The sequence below is a fragment of the Mobula hypostoma genome, chromosome 6, assembly GCF_963921235.1.
Source record: "Mobula hypostoma chromosome 6, sMobHyp1.1, whole genome shotgun sequence".
Taxonomy (NCBI): Eukaryota; Metazoa; Chordata; class Chondrichthyes; order Myliobatiformes; family Myliobatidae; genus Mobula; species Mobula hypostoma.
Window position 1 is genome coordinate 156107590 of NC_086102.1, and position 20063 is coordinate 156127652.

Below are 20063 nucleotides of genomic sequence, written 5' to 3' on the forward strand. Positions count from 1 at the left end.
CACACACACACATAAATGACTTGAATGAAAATGTAAAAGGGTAGGTTATTAAATTTGCAGACAATACAAAGATTGATAGAGGTGTGGATAGTGAAGAAGTCTGTCAAAAGATAGAGCTCTCTGAAAGTAGCCACATAGATGTTAAGGCAGAAATATGGCATTGATTGAGGCATAAGAGGTAGGAATTTATGCTGCAGAAATATAAAGTATTGGTTGGGCTGCACATGGAGTATTGCGGTGCTATTCTGTTAGCCCCACTACAGGAAGGATATGGAGGTTTTGGAAAGCGTACAGAAGAGGTTTACCACAATGGTGCCTGGATTAGAAGGTATGAGCTTTAAGGAGATGTTAGACAATCAGCTGTTTTCTCTGGAATCCTCCCTGGAGGCTGAGAGAAGACCTAATAGAAGTTTATAAGATCATAAGAGACTAAGATATAGTAGACAGAATCTTTTTCTCAGGATAAAAGTGTTAAGTACACCTGCATTTTAGGGGAGAGGGGGAAACTTCAAAGGAGAAATGTGCGTAAGTGTTTTACATAGAGTGGTGGGTGCCTGGAATGGACCTTTAGGGGATAGAAGGAGATACAATAATGGCATTTAAGAGGCTGTTTGATAGACAATTAAATATGCAGAGAATGGTGGGTTATTTATCAAAGTTCAAAGTGAATTTATTATTGAAGTACACATACTGTATGTCACCATATAGAACCCTGAGATTCACTTTCATAGAAACATAGAAAATACGTGCAGGAGTAGGCCATTCGGCCCTACGAGCCTGCACGCCATTCAGTATGATCATGGCTGATCATCCAACTCAGAACCCTGCATCAGCCTTCCCTCCATATCCCCTGATCCCTTTAGCCACAAGGGCCATATCCAACTCCCTCTTAAATATAGCCAATGAACTGGCCTCAACTGTTTCCTGTGGCAGAGAATTCCACAGATTCACCACTCTCTGTGTGAAGAAGTTCTTTCTAATCTCGGTCCTAAAAGGCTTCCTCTTTATCCTCAAACTGTGACCCCTCGTTCTGGACTTCCCCAACATTGGGAACAATCTTCCTGCATCTAGCCTGTCCAATCCCTTTAGGATTTTATATGTTTCAATCAGATCCCCCCTCAATCTTCTAAATTCCAACGAATATAAGCCTAGTTCATCCAGTCTTTCATCATGTGAATGTCCTGCCATCCCAGGAATCAATCTGGTGAACCTTCTTTGTACTCCCTCTATGGCAAGGATGTCTTTCCTCAGATTAGGGGACCAAAACTGCCCATAATACTCCAGGTGTGGTCTCACCAAGGCCTTGTACAACTGCAGTAGTACCTCCCTGCTCCTGTACTCGAATCCTCTTGCTATGAATGCCAGCATACCATTCGCCTTTTTCACCACCTGCTGTACCTGCATGCCCACTTTCAATGACTGGTGTATAATGAAACCCAGGTCTCGTTGCACCTCCCCTTTTCCTAATTAGCCACCATTCAGATAATAATCTGTTTTCCTGTTTTTGCCACCAAAGAGGATAACTTCACATTTATCCACATTAAATTGCATCTGCCATGAATTTGCCCACTCACCTAACCTATCCAAGTCACCCTGCATCCTCTTGCAGGCATATTCATTAAATCCATAATAGAATCAATAAAGTCTGCACCAACTAGGGTGTTCAATCTGTGTGAAAAAGAAAAAATAATAGTAACAAATAAATAAGCAATAAATATTGCTTATCAAGAACAAGAGATGAAGAGTAATTGGAAATGAGTCCACTGATCATGAGAACTCTTCAATAATGGGGCAAGAGATGTTGAGTGAAGTTATCACCTTCAGTTTAAAAGCCTGATGGTTGAGGGGTAGTAACTGTTCCTCAACTTTGTAATGTGAGTCCTGAGACTCCTGTACCCTCTTTGTGACGGCAGTAGCGAGAAGAGAGCATGTCCTGGGTGGTGGGGTGTCTGCTGATAGAAGCAAACTCCTAGGAAGTAGAGGCTCTGCTGTGCTTTCTTCATAATTCTGCTGACATTGAATAAGAGGTTGTCACAATGACACCACTCAGCCACATTTTCAGTCTCCCTCCTACATGCTGATGGATCACCACCTCTGATTCAGTCAATGACAGTGGTGTTGTCACCAAACTTAAATATGGCATTGGAGTTGTCTTAGCCACACAGTCAAATGTGTAAAATGAGTAGAGTAGGGGGCCAAGCACACAGCCTTGAAGTGCACCTGTGCTAATGGAGATTGTGGAGGAGATGTTGTTGCTAATCTGAACTGACTGAGGTCTGCAAGTGAGGACATAGAGAATCCAATAGCACAAGGAGGTGCTGAGGCCAAGGTCTTGAAGCTTATTGATTAGTTTTAAGGGGATAATGTACTGAATGCTGAGCTGTAGTTGATAAAGAGTATCCTGATGTATGCATCTTTGCTATCCAGATGTTCCTGGGTTGAGGAAGAGCCGATGAGATAGCATCTGCTGTGGACCTATTGCTCTGGTAAGCAAATTGGAGAGGATCCAAGTCACTTCTCAGACACGAATTGATATGCCTCTCAAAATACTTCATTACTGTGGATGTAATTGATACTGGACCATAGTCATTGAGGTAGACTGCCACATTCTTCTTTGGCACTAGTGTAGTTGAAGTGTGCTTGAAGCAGGTGGGTACCTCAGACTGTCGAAGTGATTAGTTAAAGATCTCAGTGAACACCTCAGCCAGTTGGTCAGCACAGGTCTTTCATACTTGGCCAGGTACCCCATCCGGGCCGGATGCGTTTCATGGGTTCACCCTCCAAATGCTGCCTGCACATCAACCTGAGAGACTGAAATCACTGGATCATTGGGGCTGCAGAAATTTGTGATAGTTCCTCCATGTTCTGATGGTCAAAGTGAGTTTAGAAGGCATTGTATAGATGGAAGAGAATTAGTTTCTTCCTGCATCATGTTCAGAGCAGGGGTATTCTGGGCCAAAGGATCTGTTTCTAATCTGTACTTATTCTATGCTCTAACAGTTCAGGGTATCCATTAACAGTTACCCCCATAACTTTTGAAACTTCTGGTGCAACTGACAACAACCTTAGGATATCTGCATCACTGCAACTGCAGTTGTCATCTGTTCATGCTGCTTTGTTTAATGAATGCATTTTGCTCCAGATAACCTGCATTGTATAGCCCTGACAAACAGGAGGGCACAGAGTGGGGAAGGCAGGGGCTGAGATCATCTTACTGAGGTGCTGAAGTAATGGGCACCTGCACTGTGTTTGCCTGATAACATCAAAGTTATAAATACTCCACTCTCAAAATGCAGTACATCTTAGAAACTGCAGACTCTGCTGCTGGTGCACTTTACCCCAGTGATTTCTGTGGAGGGGAATGGCAACAAGGTAATCCACTAAACATCATTAAATTAGTCTATTTTAAATCCTGTGAATTTACATAGAGTCTTTAAACTTTCTTAACAATATCTAAAGTCTCTGAATGCAAGAAACAAGTAAAGGAAAAAGACAATTAAAACTGTAGATACAATTACAAATAAGAGAAAATCTGCAGTATGTGTTGTTAAAACTGTAGATGTAGATGTTGGAATCTGAAATCAAAACACACAAATTCAGTCAGTCAAGCAACATCCGTATTAAGAGAAACTAATTATTATTTTCGGTTAGGACATAGAAGTAAGGAACAAAAATGTCTTTGACAGTTCTGGCAGCTGACGATCAAATACAGTGAAGAAGGGGGTCATGACTCAATCACTTGACCATTTCCTCAGCAATAATTGTGGCAGAGTTTGTTCCACTAACCCACAATCTAATTTAAGCAGTGGAAGGTCCATTTTAATAAGCAGTTCCTTCAGATCCCCAACATGTGGAAGCCCAGCTGTAACACTTAGTTATAATGAGTGAACATTGGAAGCAATGATGAGGAGTTAACAAGCATAATTCAACTAACGCAGAGTATCAGTGATATAGTTGATCACCAGTTTAAATCTATTCCAGCAATGTCTAAAATGCATACAGCAGGTGGCACTGGGGTGAAATGATGAACTCTTGGGAGTGCATCAAAGGTAATTTCACCCTAACAGCTAATTCAGGCCAATGTGTTTGCCACGAAGAATTGTTTTCCAAGACATAGTACCCAGTTTTCAAATGTATTGATTTCAGTAGATGAGCTCTGATCAGGTGCTTCTTTCCTGCTGAACTAATGAAATCCCATTTTGTGAAATAGGATAGTTGAAATGTATCTAACACCATAGTTGCTATTATTTGTTATTTATTAGCATGAAAATTGGTACCTTTCATTTTATTCTCTGCCTGAAGGGGAAAGCTTTTCATTCTCAAATTAGTGATAGATTTCTGTTGCTGATGCAAGTTCAATTGAAATTACCAAATTCTTTAGATACTTCAATTGTTATAGAATTAGACTCAGCTCACAGCTGGAAACACTGCTGGGAAAAAATACTCTCCTTGTTTCCAGCACCCAGTTCCTTTGGCCTGTAGTTGTAATATTCCCCTGATTCACAGAAGCCTAATAAAGCTGAGTAGTGACAGGGCAGAATAAGTTTGATGCATTTCATTTTTAAAAATCAGCTCAGCAGTGGAGTTGAGAAATTTGCTTAACCTGCAATTTCTCACCAATGTTAGACTGGAGAAGAACGAATCAAAGTAAAATATAGATGCATTTTCTGACTCTTATTAAGACATTCAGGTAACAAGGAAATGGAAGAAAATGTTGATCAAGATTAAAGTACTTTAGAGAATTACTTCCCCTACTGGTTTTCACATGAGACATCATAGTTCACTTCTTGATGATGATACATAGATTTCAGGAAATAAAAAATATGCAGGATCAATTTAGACTTATTACTGTGTGTATCAAAGGATGTGGAATAGTGGAGACCGAAGTTTGCCAGATGATTCTATCATAATCTTTCCCTTAGAAACAACTAAGAGTATTGCTTACTCTTGGCCTGATAATGATTACTTCAAAGAAAGGAGCAGCTGTGACCATTGTGCAAATTATGATAAAGGCAAACCATTGTAATTCTCACCTATTGCAGAGGTTTATCCATTCGGCAGATTCTTGAGCTAAGAAAATGATACTTCAATCTTAAGTTCCTTTTCTCTTTTGATCTCTATTTGGGACCAATATACCTCCTGTGTTGCTAAAATAACTGCAATAACTTTAGTTATTTTGTCATTGTTCTAACAAGTAAGCACTTTGAGTTGAGGTTGAAGGCTTGAAGATCTAAGGGGGAAGAATAATTTCTGTGATGACTATGTCTGGGGAATTAAGTACAAAGATTTAATTCCTCTATCTATTGCTATGTAGAGCCCTCGATTTTAGACTAACCTCAATGGAGTCAATTACACAATGGTCGTACTGCCCAAATGATATTCTTTGACACCTTAATGCCCAGTGCCATTTCAGATAACTCTGTTTTGGCACCAGTATCCAATTTTAGAACATACAAAATTAATGGGGTTGAATATATATTTTTTAAAAATTGCATTTCTAATATTCAGATTTACAATTGAATACATCAGAAGATTATTAAAATTAAAATTACATTATTCAGCTAAAAACTGTTACGAACTTGATAATTCATTAAATCTCAAAACATTTCAGGGAGATGATAAACAAATGATCTTCAGCATGAACGATTCTCTTATTAATGACCTGTTTAACAAATTTACCAATATTCAAAGTTTGTAACTTACAAAGTTGTACAATACGGATGAGGTCCTGAAAGAAAACAATGAAGAACAAAGAAGTACGTATGATCATATAAAAATATGTATTTTTGATTTTAGTTTTAATTTCTCATGCTTGAAAAGGCAAGGGAGAAGTATACACCACACATATTTCATATCAGACCACTAATCAACATTGGAAAAGTGTATAATTCTTTAAGTTATATGGCTAGCCCAAGGCTTCATAGATATAAAACATTTTAGAATGCAGAAATTTCCAATACATGCATTCATATTTTTATTCATGATTAATTTTTGGCAAAGAATATTAAAATCAGAATATGCAATTGTATGGTACAGATTTTAACATGTGCATATAGTCTCCTTCCATTCATTAAAAGACATCTACCTTTAGAAGGATTTAATCCTGGTTCAAAAATATGATCGAACACAGTGATACACATAGATATCATATCTAGCTAGAGACGTAGTATAAGAGACTGATTCTATTGTATGGTTTACATTTCTGGTAATGCAAGGAAAAATTTTGAATATCTTCTTTCCATCCAGTTAATTTCTAGAGATTCTTGAAACTGGGCTAATTATGTTTGTGTATTATGGACTGCTATGGTCAAGTGACGAACTTCTTTGTTTCAAAAATAGACTTTATTCGTATTAAAATATATATACAAAAGAAGAAAGGTTGCAGAAAAAATCTTTTATACTCATGGTTATTACATGCAATAATGTATACTTCAAAACACTTAAACAAACATAACACCATTGCCCCTCACATGGCTCCCTGATATGATACCCCTTTCATTGTTTGAGAGGCCTGTCCACCCACACCTGCCTCTTCATGTGCAGTAGCGGAAAGAGCCTATACGGTGGCCTTTTCCATCAGAAACTTAAGCAGTGGCTGCATCAACCTTTAGTGTGTCCTTCAGCACATTGTCAAGTAGGCTGGACTATGCAAGTCTGTGGCATTCCCTCATGGACATCTCACTGTGCTGAAAGACCAACAAGTTTCCCACAGACCAAAGGATGTCCTGCACTGAGTTGATCTTCTAGCAGTATTTGATGTCTGTCTTGGCGTGAGCCTGAGAACAGCTCGTAGATCTAAATGTCTTCTGTCACACACTTGCTGGGGATGAACCAGGACATGGACACTACTTGCATTTATCTTCAGATTCTCTTTGCAAAATTCACAGTCTGCAAAGAGTTGGGTGACCATCTCTTCCCCGACATAGCTGTTCCAAGAACAGTGTACACTAGGGGTGATATGTCAGCTGTAAAGGGAGGCTGTTACTGGGAGGGCATCTCTCACCACCAGCCAAGTGAGATCTTGGTGCTTGATAGTAAGATCTGGCGAGGAGGTGTTCTGCCAGATGGCTTGGACTCTATGTTCAGGAAAGAAACTGAAGAGTCCATAGCATACTTGTTTCACAATGTCTGCAGAACATTCTGTGTTGCCCGATGGACTTGTCATCAAAGGTATTTACTTGGAAGTACTCTTCCATGATGGACAGATAGTATGGCAAAATCCCGAGTGATTACCGATTCAGAGGAACAGGAAAGAGGCCTATGCCAAAAACGACAGCTCTGAGGGCATCTTGCACCTGATGACTAAGTTCTTCCCAGTTATTGACAGAGAAGTGTATTTATACAAATCCAATTTTTGTTTTACCTTTCCAATCTGCTCAGCCGATTCTTGTTACATGCCTCATCACCTCAGAAGTAGTTCCACATCACTTCAGGTAGCCAGACCTGATGGTGAAGGGTACTTTGGATTGGTTAGGCCATTTACTGACTAGCATGTCCCTTCTCATCCTGTGGTTAACTCTGGCTCCTGATGCCAACTCAAAATGGTCACGCATGCTGATCAGTATGCAAACTGACAGTGGATCTGAGCAGAAGATGGTGACATTGTCCTTGTATGTAGAGGTTTTGTCTCGTGTGCCACCACTGCCTGGCAACGTCAGCTTTCTTAAGTTCTCATCTTTCCTGATGGATTCAGCCACGGGGTTAAAACAGCACACAATCAAGACAGGGGAGAGAGGACAACCTTACCCGACTCCAGGCTTGATGGGGCACCTATGTCCTGTACCCTTTGATTGGAACTGCACAATGGATATCTGTGTAGATCAATTGGATCAAATTAATGATCTGTCCCCAAAACCCATTTTTGAAAGCAGGCCCATCGTGTATGTATGTGATATTCTGTCAAAAACCCATTCTTGGGCCAGGCTGACCAGGCAGGCATCGACCCACCTGTTCTGCACAAAGGCATTGGTATCCCTAAGTAGTGCAAGGCTGTCAGAGATTTCCTGGCTTGGATAGCACACACTTTTCTGGTGGCTGAAGCATTGTGTAAAAGAAAAAAATCCACAGCAACTAATGTCTCATTCCCATTCAATCTCTGCTTGACCACAGACAGATTCGTATACATCTATAGATGTGAACAAACACCTTACAGTTGCGACATACCAATGGTTCAGAGGAAATTCTAACACAATATAGAACAAGATGCAAGGGTTTGAGATATCCACATGTTGCTTTTTTTTAAGCAAATCCAGGCCAGTTGTAACCAATTATTTAATGTGAGTTACTGTACCATTTCTATCACAACTGCTCCATTGTGCTTTGTCAACTTTTGATATCCATGCATCAGCATTAGCTCAATATAAATATTCAAGGAGGGTCTGACTTCATGACCTTTCTGCTAAATGGGAGGAAAAGTTTGATTACCCTCAATTAGCATATCCTTCTGTTATTTCCCCTATATGTATGTATATAAGAGCGTATTAAGGCGAAAAGGAGTTTTTAAGGGGATTTAAGGAATAAGTTTTTTTAGGCAGAGGGGTTGATACTTGGATCATGCTGCCAGGGGTGGTGGTGTTATCAGATCCAATTACTATGTTTAAAAGGGACTGAGACAGGCTCTTCAATGAGCAAAGCATAGAAGGATACAGTCTTGATGCAGGCAAATAGAATTAATGTAGATGGAAAAGAATGTTCAGCTTGGATAACACACACACAATGCTGGAGGAACTCAGCAGGCCAGGCAGCATCTAAGGAAAAGAGTAAACAGTCAACATTTTGGGCTGAGACCCTTTGTCAGGACCAGATTGCTTGGATTTCCAGCATCTGCAGATTTTCTCTTGTTTGTGGTCAGCATGGATAATGTGGCTCAGGGGCCAGTTTTTGTGCTATATGAATCTTTGACTCTTTAACTTTCCTTCCAAAGGAGCAACGGTCCTGTGGCTCTAGACCTTTGTGTTGGCTACTGTTAGGAAATAGGTTCCTTACGTACTCTATAGTTCTCTTGATTTAGTAGAGGGTTGAGGTCCATGAAGACCTAAATTTCATTCCTGAAGTGAGACCAACTTGATTTGGCTTTACAAAGTCCAGCCTTCAGTGACATGCTCTATCTGACCTCTGGTGCACACCTGTATGCCCCAGCCTAGCAGAAACCAAAACCAATTCTGACCAAACAGTATTCAGCAAGATGTAATCCATTTGTTGAAGAGTTTTTTGTTTAGATTCTGGCCATTCATAATGAGAAGCTGGTGAATTTGGTGTAGACAATCTGCTTGAATAACAAAAATGTTTTGTTTTGTAGTAAAGTTATGATATATATGTATAGTATCTGAAATACATCTTATGGAAATGTTTGTTTGATGATGAAATTCAGTAAAAAATAAATTACAAAAATAAAAGAAGTGAAAAATCTTAGATATTGCATTAAATATGTCTGTTACTACAATGTGCAAATTTCATATCTCCTGTCTGCATAGAATCTCTCTTTACTTGTTAGGAGAATCAGCAGTGTTGCAAACAAGTGCTGTAAAGAACCAGATGGAATTCTATTTATTGAAATATCGAATGGACCCAAACTTGTAAAATAAATGTGACCAATGGAATTTCTGTTCAATGAAACAGAGTCCATGCACAAGCAAATCAGCAAAGCAAGTGATCCGTTCAATTAAAATTATAAGGTCAATATGAAATCTATTAGAATACTTCAAAGAGAATTGACGTTCTTCAGGGAATCCTTATCTCAAAAACAATGCACTTGGAAGAGAAAAAAGTGAAATCAGTCACGTTATTTAGTAATAGTAATGCCCTTGTTTTTAAATTACATTTTTGATATTCTTGCTTGAGGTCAATTCACTCCAAATAATCCAGTTGATTTCACCCATCATTCTTTCATGGTTAACTTAACTTTAAATTTACATCTAATACAAATTGACTCTAAGAAATCCATTGGACATTTTAAGGAAAATGTTTTAATCTTAATGACAACATATCTACCTTTTGAAAGTAATATCAGTGGCTGAAAAATTGATCTAGATCTGTGACTGTAACTAGAGAGCAGTGTTCCTTTTGCATCCAGGCGATAATGGTAAGATTTGTGACAATGTTCAAGTAAACATATCTTTACGCTTGCCTTCCAGCATTGCTTTATACAACGTGTCACTTACTTTGTGGCTCAACTGTGCATTAAGTTAAAAAATTAACTTTGAAATACCAGAGCAGTGTTTTGAAATATTTTCTCTGAGGATTTTCTTTCAAGTGCAAATGGTGTACTCATAAATAATCTCTCTAAACCTGAAGCTGGAGGAACTAAGTTGTGTGGCGTATTGGTTGTGCTTCTATCACTGCTGGTGAAGGTCACAATGATTAACAGAGTAGCTCGGGACACCCATTTCTAACATACATGCTACTAAAATTAAGGCAAGACAAGCAATGATGATTAGAAAACTTTTTTTTCCCAGTTAGATAAGGAAGGCAGCTTGCTTATAATTGTTTGGATTAAAGATTGCATGTAACTTACAACTCCTTTGGTCAAATTTGAGGAAAATGCCTGAACATTAACTTTAAAAGAAAAATTTACAATCCAGGGTGCCTAAGACTTTTGCGCTATACTGTAGTAATTTTATGTATTGCACTGTACTGTTGCTGCAAAATAACACATTTCATGACATGTGTGAGTGTTTTTACTCTTTTCCATAGCCTGACCTGCTGAGCTCCTCCAGCATTTTGTGTGTGTTGCTTTGATTTCCAGCACCTGCAGATTTCCTCTTGTTTGTGAACCTGATTCTGATATGGGTCTCGATTGTGGACTGAGAGTGGGAAGGGGCAGGGAGAAGGGACTCATGGTTGGGAGAAAGGGTGAGGGCAGGGAGTGGGAAGCACCAAAGAGACATTCTGTAATAATCAATAAACCAACTATTTGGAATCAAATGACCTTGCCTGGTGTGCCTGCACTCATGTCAACTTCCACCCTTGACTCTCCTTCTCTGTCACCTGTCCGTCACCCTTCCTGTGGCACTCCACCCTTACCATTCCCAACATCCTTTGCTCCTGCCAGATTTACAAACTCTCTCTTCACTCCATGCTGACAAGTACAGTCTTGTACAAAATCTTGGATACCCTAGCTATGCATGAGACTTTTGCACAGTACTGTATATTGTGTGAAAATACAGTACAAGAGATAAAGTTACTATAAGGTACAGAACTAAATAGACAGAGTAAGGGATGTACAATAAGGTGATGTTCATGGATTCATGGATCATTCAGAAATGGAGAGGAAGAAGCTGTTTCTAAATCATTGAGAGTGGGTCTTCAGGCTTCTGTATATTCTGCCTGATGATAGTAGCAAGAAGAGAGTATGTACTGGATGGTGTGGATATTTAGTGATGGATGGCATCAACTCTTGAAGATGTTTTCTACAGTGGGAGGGTTGTGCCTGAGATGGATCTGGCTGAATCTACAACCCTCTGTATCCTCTTGTGATCCTGTGCATTGGAGGCTGCATATCAGTCTGTAGTGCAACCAGTCAGAATGCCCCGCACTGTGTATCTGTGGAAGTATGCCAAATCTTCAAAACTCCTCATGAAGTAGAGCCACTGTCGTGCTTTCTTTGTAATTACATCAATGTGTTGGGCCCAGAGTAGGTCTTCTGAGACGTTGATGCCCAGGAACTTGAAATGACTCACTCTTTCCACCACTGACCCCTCAGCACTGATATGTACAGTCGTAAAATGGAAATTGCATTGACACATGGCAGGAAAAGGGCAGTCAGAACTTTCAGTTGGGTTTAAAGACACAATTCGGAGATGTTAGAGACTGCAGATGGCGGAACCTGGAGCAAAACCAAACACAAGATGCTGGAGGAGCTCAAAGCCTCAGGCTGCATCTGTGGAGGGAAATAGACAGTTGGTGATTCAGGTTGAGACCCTTCATCTGGACTGAAAGACTGAGGGGAGTTAGCCAGTAAAAAGAGGCGGAGGGAAGGGTTTGGACAAGAGCTGGCAAGCAATAGGCGGATGGAGGAGGAGAGAGTGAAAATAGTGACGGAAGATGGGAAGTGGCAGGTGGGGTCAACAAAGGGCTTAAAACAATGGACTCTGATGGGAGATTAGAGTGGAGCATGGAATCAAGTGAAGGATGTGGAGAAGGCAGATGGTGGAAGTGAATGAGTGGGAGGAGAACGGAAGTTTGCATTGATTTTTACAGAGAAAAAAAATATTGAGCATTCCAATTTCAGGTAAAGTCTGCCAATGCATAATGTACAAGCTTTTAAATTCTTTATCTTGTCTGCACTGAACTAGTTTAAAGCTAAAAACATATACCAAGTGGTAGTTTTTAGCACTGTGTGTGTTTGACAGATGAATGCCAGGGGGAGAGGGTTTGGAATGGAAGGCAGAGCGAGTGCCAAAGAGACTTTGTTCCGAGACTGAGAACTGAAATAAAGACAGCAGGCACCAGAAACTGGTGAAAACTGCCATCAGATTCCAGGAGCCACAGATCTTGTTCATGCAGAAGGGAAATAGGTGGGGTGTGGGTCAGAGAAGACATGGCTTACCTGTGGGCACTGTGGAATAGTTTCCTGTTTCTGCAACGTCCCCCCTCCATGCCCCCAGCCCCACCCAGAGGCAAACTGGTGGGAATACATTGCAGATGCCATTCCATTGCTCTTCTTTGGGTCAAAGTGAGATCTTGGTGCATCATTGCATCATTTCACAAAGCACTCACCTGAATCGAGCAGGCATTTGGTCTACTGTCTGTCAACAGTGTTAAAGCCCAGAAACACTCTAGAAATGCTTTGAAGGTGGTCAACCTAAAGGCCTCATTTCTGCCTCGACTTATTTATTTATTTATTTATTTTTATTTAGAAATACGGTGTAAAAAAGGCCCTTATGGTCTTTTTGAACCGCCACCGCCCCCCCCCCCATCAACCCACGGCAACCCCAATTTAACCCTAAGCTAATCACGGGACAATTTACAATGACCAATTAACCTATTCACTTTACACCGCACGCTGTCGGAGCAGTGCAGCCAGGATAATCAAGGACACGACCCACCCAGCCAATACACTTTTCACCCCTCTTCCCTCCGGGAGAAGGCTCAGGAGTTGAAGACTCGTATGGCCAGGTTTGGGAACAGCTTCTTTGCAACTGTGATAAGACTGCTGAACGGATCCTGACCTGGATCTGGGCCGTACCCTCCAAATATCCGGACCTGCCTCTCGGTTTTTTTTTTGCACTACCTTACTTCCATTTTTCTATTTTCTATTTATGATTTATAATTTAAATTTTTAATATTTACTAATTTTTACTATTTTTAATATTATTAATATTTAATATTTGTAATCCAGGGAGTGGGAAGCACAGAATCAAATATCGCTCTGATGATTGTATGTTCTAGTACCAATTGTTTGGTGGCAATAGAGAATAAAGTATAAAGTATTCAGTACATCATTGGACTGTGGGACCAAGCCGGAGCACCCGGAGAAATCCATGCATTCCACTGGGAGGATATTCAGGGAATGCTGGGATTGAACTCCGAACGACAACACCCAGAGCTGTAATAGCAGTGCGTTAACTGCTATGCTACTGTCTATTTCCATCCTTTACGCTTCTGATTACATGTTGGGTTTATATAAGGTACTGAATGAATTCCAAAGTCGGTTAAATTGGGATTAGCATTGATATTTTTTTATTGTCACATGTACCAAGATACAGTGAAAAGCTTGTCTCACATACTGTTCATACAGATCTGATCACTACACAAAACATTGAGGCAAAACAGGGTAAAACAATAGTGATGTTAAAGCTACAGAGAAAGTGCAGTGCAGATGAGCAATAAAGTACACGTCATAATGAGATGGATTATGAAGTCAAGGGTCCATTTTATTGCACAAGACATCTGTTTAAGAGTCTAATAACAGCTTGGTAGAAGCCGTCCTTAAGCCTGGTGGCATATGCCTTCGGGCTTTGGTATCTTCTGTCTGATGGGAGAGGAGAGAAGTCTGTATGTCCAGAGTGGAAGGGGTCTTTGATTATGCTGTCTGCTTTACTTAGGCAGCAAGGTGCAGACAGAATCCATGGAGGGAGGCTTGGTTTCCGTGTGCACTGAACCCTGTAGTTTCTTGCAGACAAGTGCAGAGTAGTTGCCACACCAACTTAGTATGTATCCAGATAGAATGGTGCATTAACAAAAGTTGGTCATGAGTATTTATGGTGGTAGGAAGAACAAGGGGTGGTCTAGTGCAGTTTACACTGTCTCAAAACTGACCCTAAGCAGTAATGTTGATGGATATTAATGTTTACATAGTCCTTAACCTTTATGACACTGGTTTATTCTAAGCTTAAGATATGATATCTGTGATATGTTGTGTTTCCTTTGTATGGAATGCAAGTGTGACTCAGTTTCCTATGATGAATTCAGTTCCCAGGGGATGAGCAAAGTTGAACAAAGTAATGAATCGTATAGGACAGAAACAGGCCTTTGAGTCCATATGTCCAGGCTGACAATCACATCCTTCCCAATGCTGTTCCCATTTACCAGCACCTGGTCTGCAGTCAAATGTGCCTTGGGGATTCACATTATTATTTAGGTGCTTCTTAAAGCATCTTGAACCATCAAAGGAGCTTGAGATTTCTTCAACTTTGAAGTCAAGTTTGTAGTTGTAGTTTGTAGTAGTCGTAGTTTGTTTGTAGTAGGATATTGTCTTGTAGAAGAGCCATTAGGGATTGGGGGGGGGATTGGGGGGGGGGTTGGTGGTGAAGGCTGCCTTCATCCCGTTAAATATACAGAGAAATGTTCTGCGTTCTTGTAGCTATCAGCCTGGCATCTTTCTTAAACAAAAGAACCCACGCCCCGCTTTCAACATTGCAAGCCATTGTCTTGTAGAAGACCCATTAGGTCTGGCGGTGGGCGGTGAAGGCTGTGTTCATCCCATTAAATATACAAAGGGATGCTTGTTGTTATCAGCCTGCCATCTTTGTCAAACGAAAGGACCCATTCCGTTTTTAGTGTATTTTTTAGTTTATTCCCTGTTTTTAGTAGTACAGGCAATGTCTCATTTAGGTCACATACACATAATGCTGGAGGAACTCAGCAGAACTCCTCTGCTGAGAAGCAGGCTTTTTGGACAAGAGCTTCGGCCTGAAACGTCAACTGTACTTTTTTCCATGGATGCTGCCTGGCTTGCTGAGTTCCTCTAGCATTTTGTGTGTGTTGCTCAGATTTCCAGAATCTACAGAACTTCTTTTGTTTGTGATTTTATCATTTAGGTTTGTGCCTGGTTTCCTGTTCCTAGTTTTGATAGTGTCACTATATTCTAGATATATTATGGGTTGCTTATTTAGCATGAAACCTGCCTTCCGCTTGCTGCAAATCTCTCTAATCTGTGGCAATACTGGGGTGGTGTCAGAATGCACCAAGTATACATTTAAATATTAGCAGCAGAAATATTCTATGAGTGTGCTTTAAAAATTTCCCGTTTACATTTTGTGTTTTTGGAAATTGCATGTGAGCTATAAACTTCCAATTTTAGGCTAATATCATGTTTCAAAACAAACTTAGAAGTTATCAGATATACTAGAGCACATGGCGTTGAGGGTAATTTACAGGCTTGGAATGAAGACTGGTTAATGGACAATAAACAGGGTATGTCATTCGCAGGTTGGATGGCTGTAATCAATGGGGTTTGATGCTGGGACCCCAGCTGCTCACCATCTGCATTTGGAATGGGTGAATTAGTGTAACATAATCCAAATCTGCTGATGAGACGAAGTTAGACACCAATCTGAACTTCGTGGAGAATACTGAGATTCTATGGAGCATATAGGTTAAGAGAACAGCTATCACATTTTCCATACTCATAATCCACTGTGGTGCAAAATATAGTAAGATGGAGTATTTTGTGAAGCAATGAGAGGCTAAAAGGTGTTACTGTTCAGAGGGACCCAGGAATTATTGTGTGTGTATATATATATATATATATATATATATATATATGTGTGTGTGTGTGTGAAATTTAAGACGTAGGAACAATAATCAATTAGAAAGACAATTGTATGTTGGCCTTTATTGCAGGAGGATTTGAGTAGAGACATCTTGTTGCAGTTAGATAGGGTCTTGATGAGACTACATTTGTAATGGTATGTACAGTTCTGGTCTCCCCACCTGAGAAAAGATATACTTGCAACAAAGGAGTTCCATAAATAGCTTCATTAGATGGATTTTTTTGGAATGGAAGCTTGTCCTATGAGGAGATACTCCAAAAGGATCACAGGAATGAAAGGCTTAATGCATTTGATGTCCTTGGGCTTGATCAATGTATGAGGAGTATTCCATGTCCCTGGGCCTGATCATTGTATGAGGAGCAATTGATGTCCCTGGTCAGTACTCAGTGGAGTACTAAAGGATGAGTATGGTATCTCCATGAAACTATTGGATTCTGAAAGGCCAGGATAGAGTAGACATAGAGGGGGTGTTTCCATTAGTAGGAGAGTCTAAGATCCAAGGGCACAACTTCAGAATAAGACCATAAGACCATAAAACAGGATGAGAATTAGGCCATTCAGCCAATAGGGTCTGCTCCACCACAACATCATGGCTGATTTAGTATCCTCCTCAATCCTATTCTCCTGCCTTCTCCCATAACCTTGACACCCAGACTAATCAGGGACCTATCAATGTCCACTTTAAATTTAGAGTCATAGAGTCATTAGAACACTAGAGCAGAGAAGCTGGCTTTTTGGCCCATCTAGTCTGTGCCAAACCATTAACCTGTCTAGTCCCATTGATCTTCACCCAGACCATTGCTCTCCATACCTCGCCCATCCATGTAGCTATCCAAATTTCTCTTAAATGTTGAAATTGACCCTATATCCACCACTTGCACTACAGCTCATTCCACACTTTCACCACCCTCTGAGTGAGGAAATTCCCCGTGTTCCCCTTATTTCACCTTTCAACCTTAGTTGTAGTCTCACTTAACTTTGGTGGAAAAAGCATAGTTTTGTATACCTCTGTCAAATCTTTCCTCAATCTTTTATGTTCTAGGGAACAAAGTCCAAACCTGTTCAACCTTTCTCTGTACCTCAGGTCCTCAAATCCCAACAACATCATTGTAAATTTTCTCTGCACACTTTCAATCTTAATCACAGTTTTCTGTAGATAGGAGACCAAAACTAGACACAATATTCCAAGCGAAGCCTCGCCAATTTCTTATATAATTTCAACATAACATTCCAACTCTTGTACTTGATACATCTTTAACATAACATCCCATCTCCTGTACTCTGTACTCTGATTTATGAAGGCCAAAATGCCAAAAGTTTTCTTTACAATCCTATCTAACAGAGACACCACTTTCAAGGAATTATAGATCTATGCTCCTGGATCCCTCTGTTCTACTGCACTCCTCAGTGCTCCTCATGCATTGATCAGGCCCAGGGTCATCAAATACATTAAGCCTTTCATTCCTGCGATCAACCTTATTGGAATATCTCCTCATAGGACCATCTCATCATGTAAGACCTACCTCGGTCGGTCCTCCCAAAGTGCAACATCTCATACTTGTCAGCAAGAAATTCCATCTGCCAATTCTTGTCCTATTTCACTAGCTGGTCCAGATCCCACTGCAAGCTTTGATAGTCTTTCTCGCTATGCACTACATCCCCAATCTTGGTGCCATCCACAAATTTGCTGATCCAGTTAACCACATTATCATCCAGATTGTTGATACAGATTATAATCGACAATGGACCTAGCACCAGTCCCTGCGGCATTCCACTAGTCACAGGCCTCCAGTCAGAGAGGCAACCGTCTACTACCACTCTCTGGCTTCTCCCATAAAGCCAATGTCTAATCCAATTTACTACTCATCTTGAATGCCGAGCGACTGAACCTCCTTGATCAACCTCCTATGTAGAACTTTGTCAGAAACCTTACTAAAGTCCATGTAGACAACATCACTGCCTTGCATTCATCAACCAGTAACTTCCTCAAAAAACTCTCTAAGATTGGTTAGACACAACTTACCACGCTCAAGCCATGCTGACTATCCTGTCTATCCAAATACTTGTATATCCCCTCCAATAACTTTCTCACTACTGATGCCAGGTTCACTGGCTATAATTTCATGGTTTACTCTTAGAGCCTTTCTTAAACAATGGAACAACAGTTGCTATTCTCCAATCATCTGGCTCTTCACCCATGGCTAAGGATATTTTAAATATCTCTGCCAGGGCCTCTGCAATTTCTGCACTAGCCTCTCACAGGGTCCATGGGAACAGCCAGTCAGAATCTGGGGATTTATCCACCCTAATTTACCTCAAGGCAGTGAACACCTCCTCTTCTGTAATCTGTATAGAGTCCATGACCTCAATGTCTCACATCTGTAAGCTCTGCATCCATCTTCCAAGTAAATACAGATGCAAAAAGTCTGTTTAAGAGGGATATAGATAGGATAAATGCAGGCGGGCTTTTTTAAGCTGGGGATGGACTAGAGAGTCATGAGTTAAGTGTGAAAGTTGTAATGTTTATGTAAGGAGTTTCTTCTTTTATGTCATTGCTAAGGCTAATAAAATGGCTTCTTTGTTATGTTAAAAATAAAATGGCTTCTCTGTGATGTTAACTGCTGAGACAGTGGTTCTCTCTCCAGCAGCTTGTTTGGGTTATAATTACAGATAACGAGAATTGTATTCATTTGCTAATCAATTAGGATAGATGTTGTTCTTTCCTGTGTGTCTGTAAGCTTTTTTTCCACAGGCTTTAGGGCAGAAGGCAGATGGGGACAGAGAGAGGAGACGCGATACTGTAAACTGGGTGACGGAACGGACCCCGAACGGGAATCCGGGGCCCAGGGTCTTTGGCGAGGAGAGGAAACATGGACAGACTCGTGTGGAGCATTTGGTCGATCATTGAGGGTGGTCCCATTCGAGGGTCGGCAGAGATCGGAGGATATCGACTGGAGGAAAGGGAGACCCCATTAATTGAGCTCCAATGGTTGTGCAAGAAGTGGTTGAACTTTGATAAGTTTGGCGCCTTTTACTTTCCTTTTATATTGTATCTCTATTAATTACATAGTTCCAGTAAATACTTATAAAGTGTAATCATTTAATCGCATATGGTGTACTGTCTGTTATTTGGTGGGGTGGGGGTACATCACACAGCATCCACACAAACTTGATTACCCAGTTTGGTGGGGCCGAAGGCTGCTCCCCCTTGACGAAAGCGAGCTGAGCGAGCCTGAGGCTTACCAGGGGGCTACATTTAAGTGGAACATGAGGGAGATTTCATTTACTCACATGGTGGAGAGAGTGTGGAAAGGGGTGCCAGTGCAAGTGGCAGATGCGAGGTTGATTTCAACACTTAAACGAAATTTGGACAGGTGTATGGGTGGGAGGGCTATGGTACGGGTGCAGATTGATAGGAGGGAATTACATGGGTGGAGGTGTGTAGAGGGATATGGTCCGGGTGCAGGCAGATAGGACTAGGCAGATTCATGTTTTGGCATGGATGAAATGGGCTGAAGGTGCTGTTTCTGTGCTGTAGTGTTCTATGATTCTAAGCAGCCTGACATGCAACACTTTGTCAAAGACCTTCTGGAAATCCTAGTAAGCATCATCCACTGACTCTCATTATCCTGCCTATTATTTCTTCAAAGAATCTCAATGGCTTTGTCAGGCAAGATTTCCCTTTAGGAAATCATGCTGACTTTGGTCTATTTTATCATGTGCCTCCAACGACTATGAAACCACATTCTTAATCCAACATCTTCCCAATCACTGAAGTCATTCTTAATCCAACATCTTCAACTGCCCTGTAATTTCCTTTCCTTTCTTCTGTTTCCCTCCCTTCTCAAAGAGCGGAGTGACATTTGCAATTTTCCAGTCCTCTGGAAGCATTCCAGACCCTATTGATTCTTGAAAGATCATTCCTAATGCCTCCACAATCTCTTCAGCTACCTTTTTAGAAACCCTGGGGTTTAGTCCATCTAGTCCAAGTGGCTTGTCTACCTTCAGACCTTTCAGCTTTCCAAGCACCTCCTCCTTGGCAATAGCAGCGACACCCACTTCTGCCCT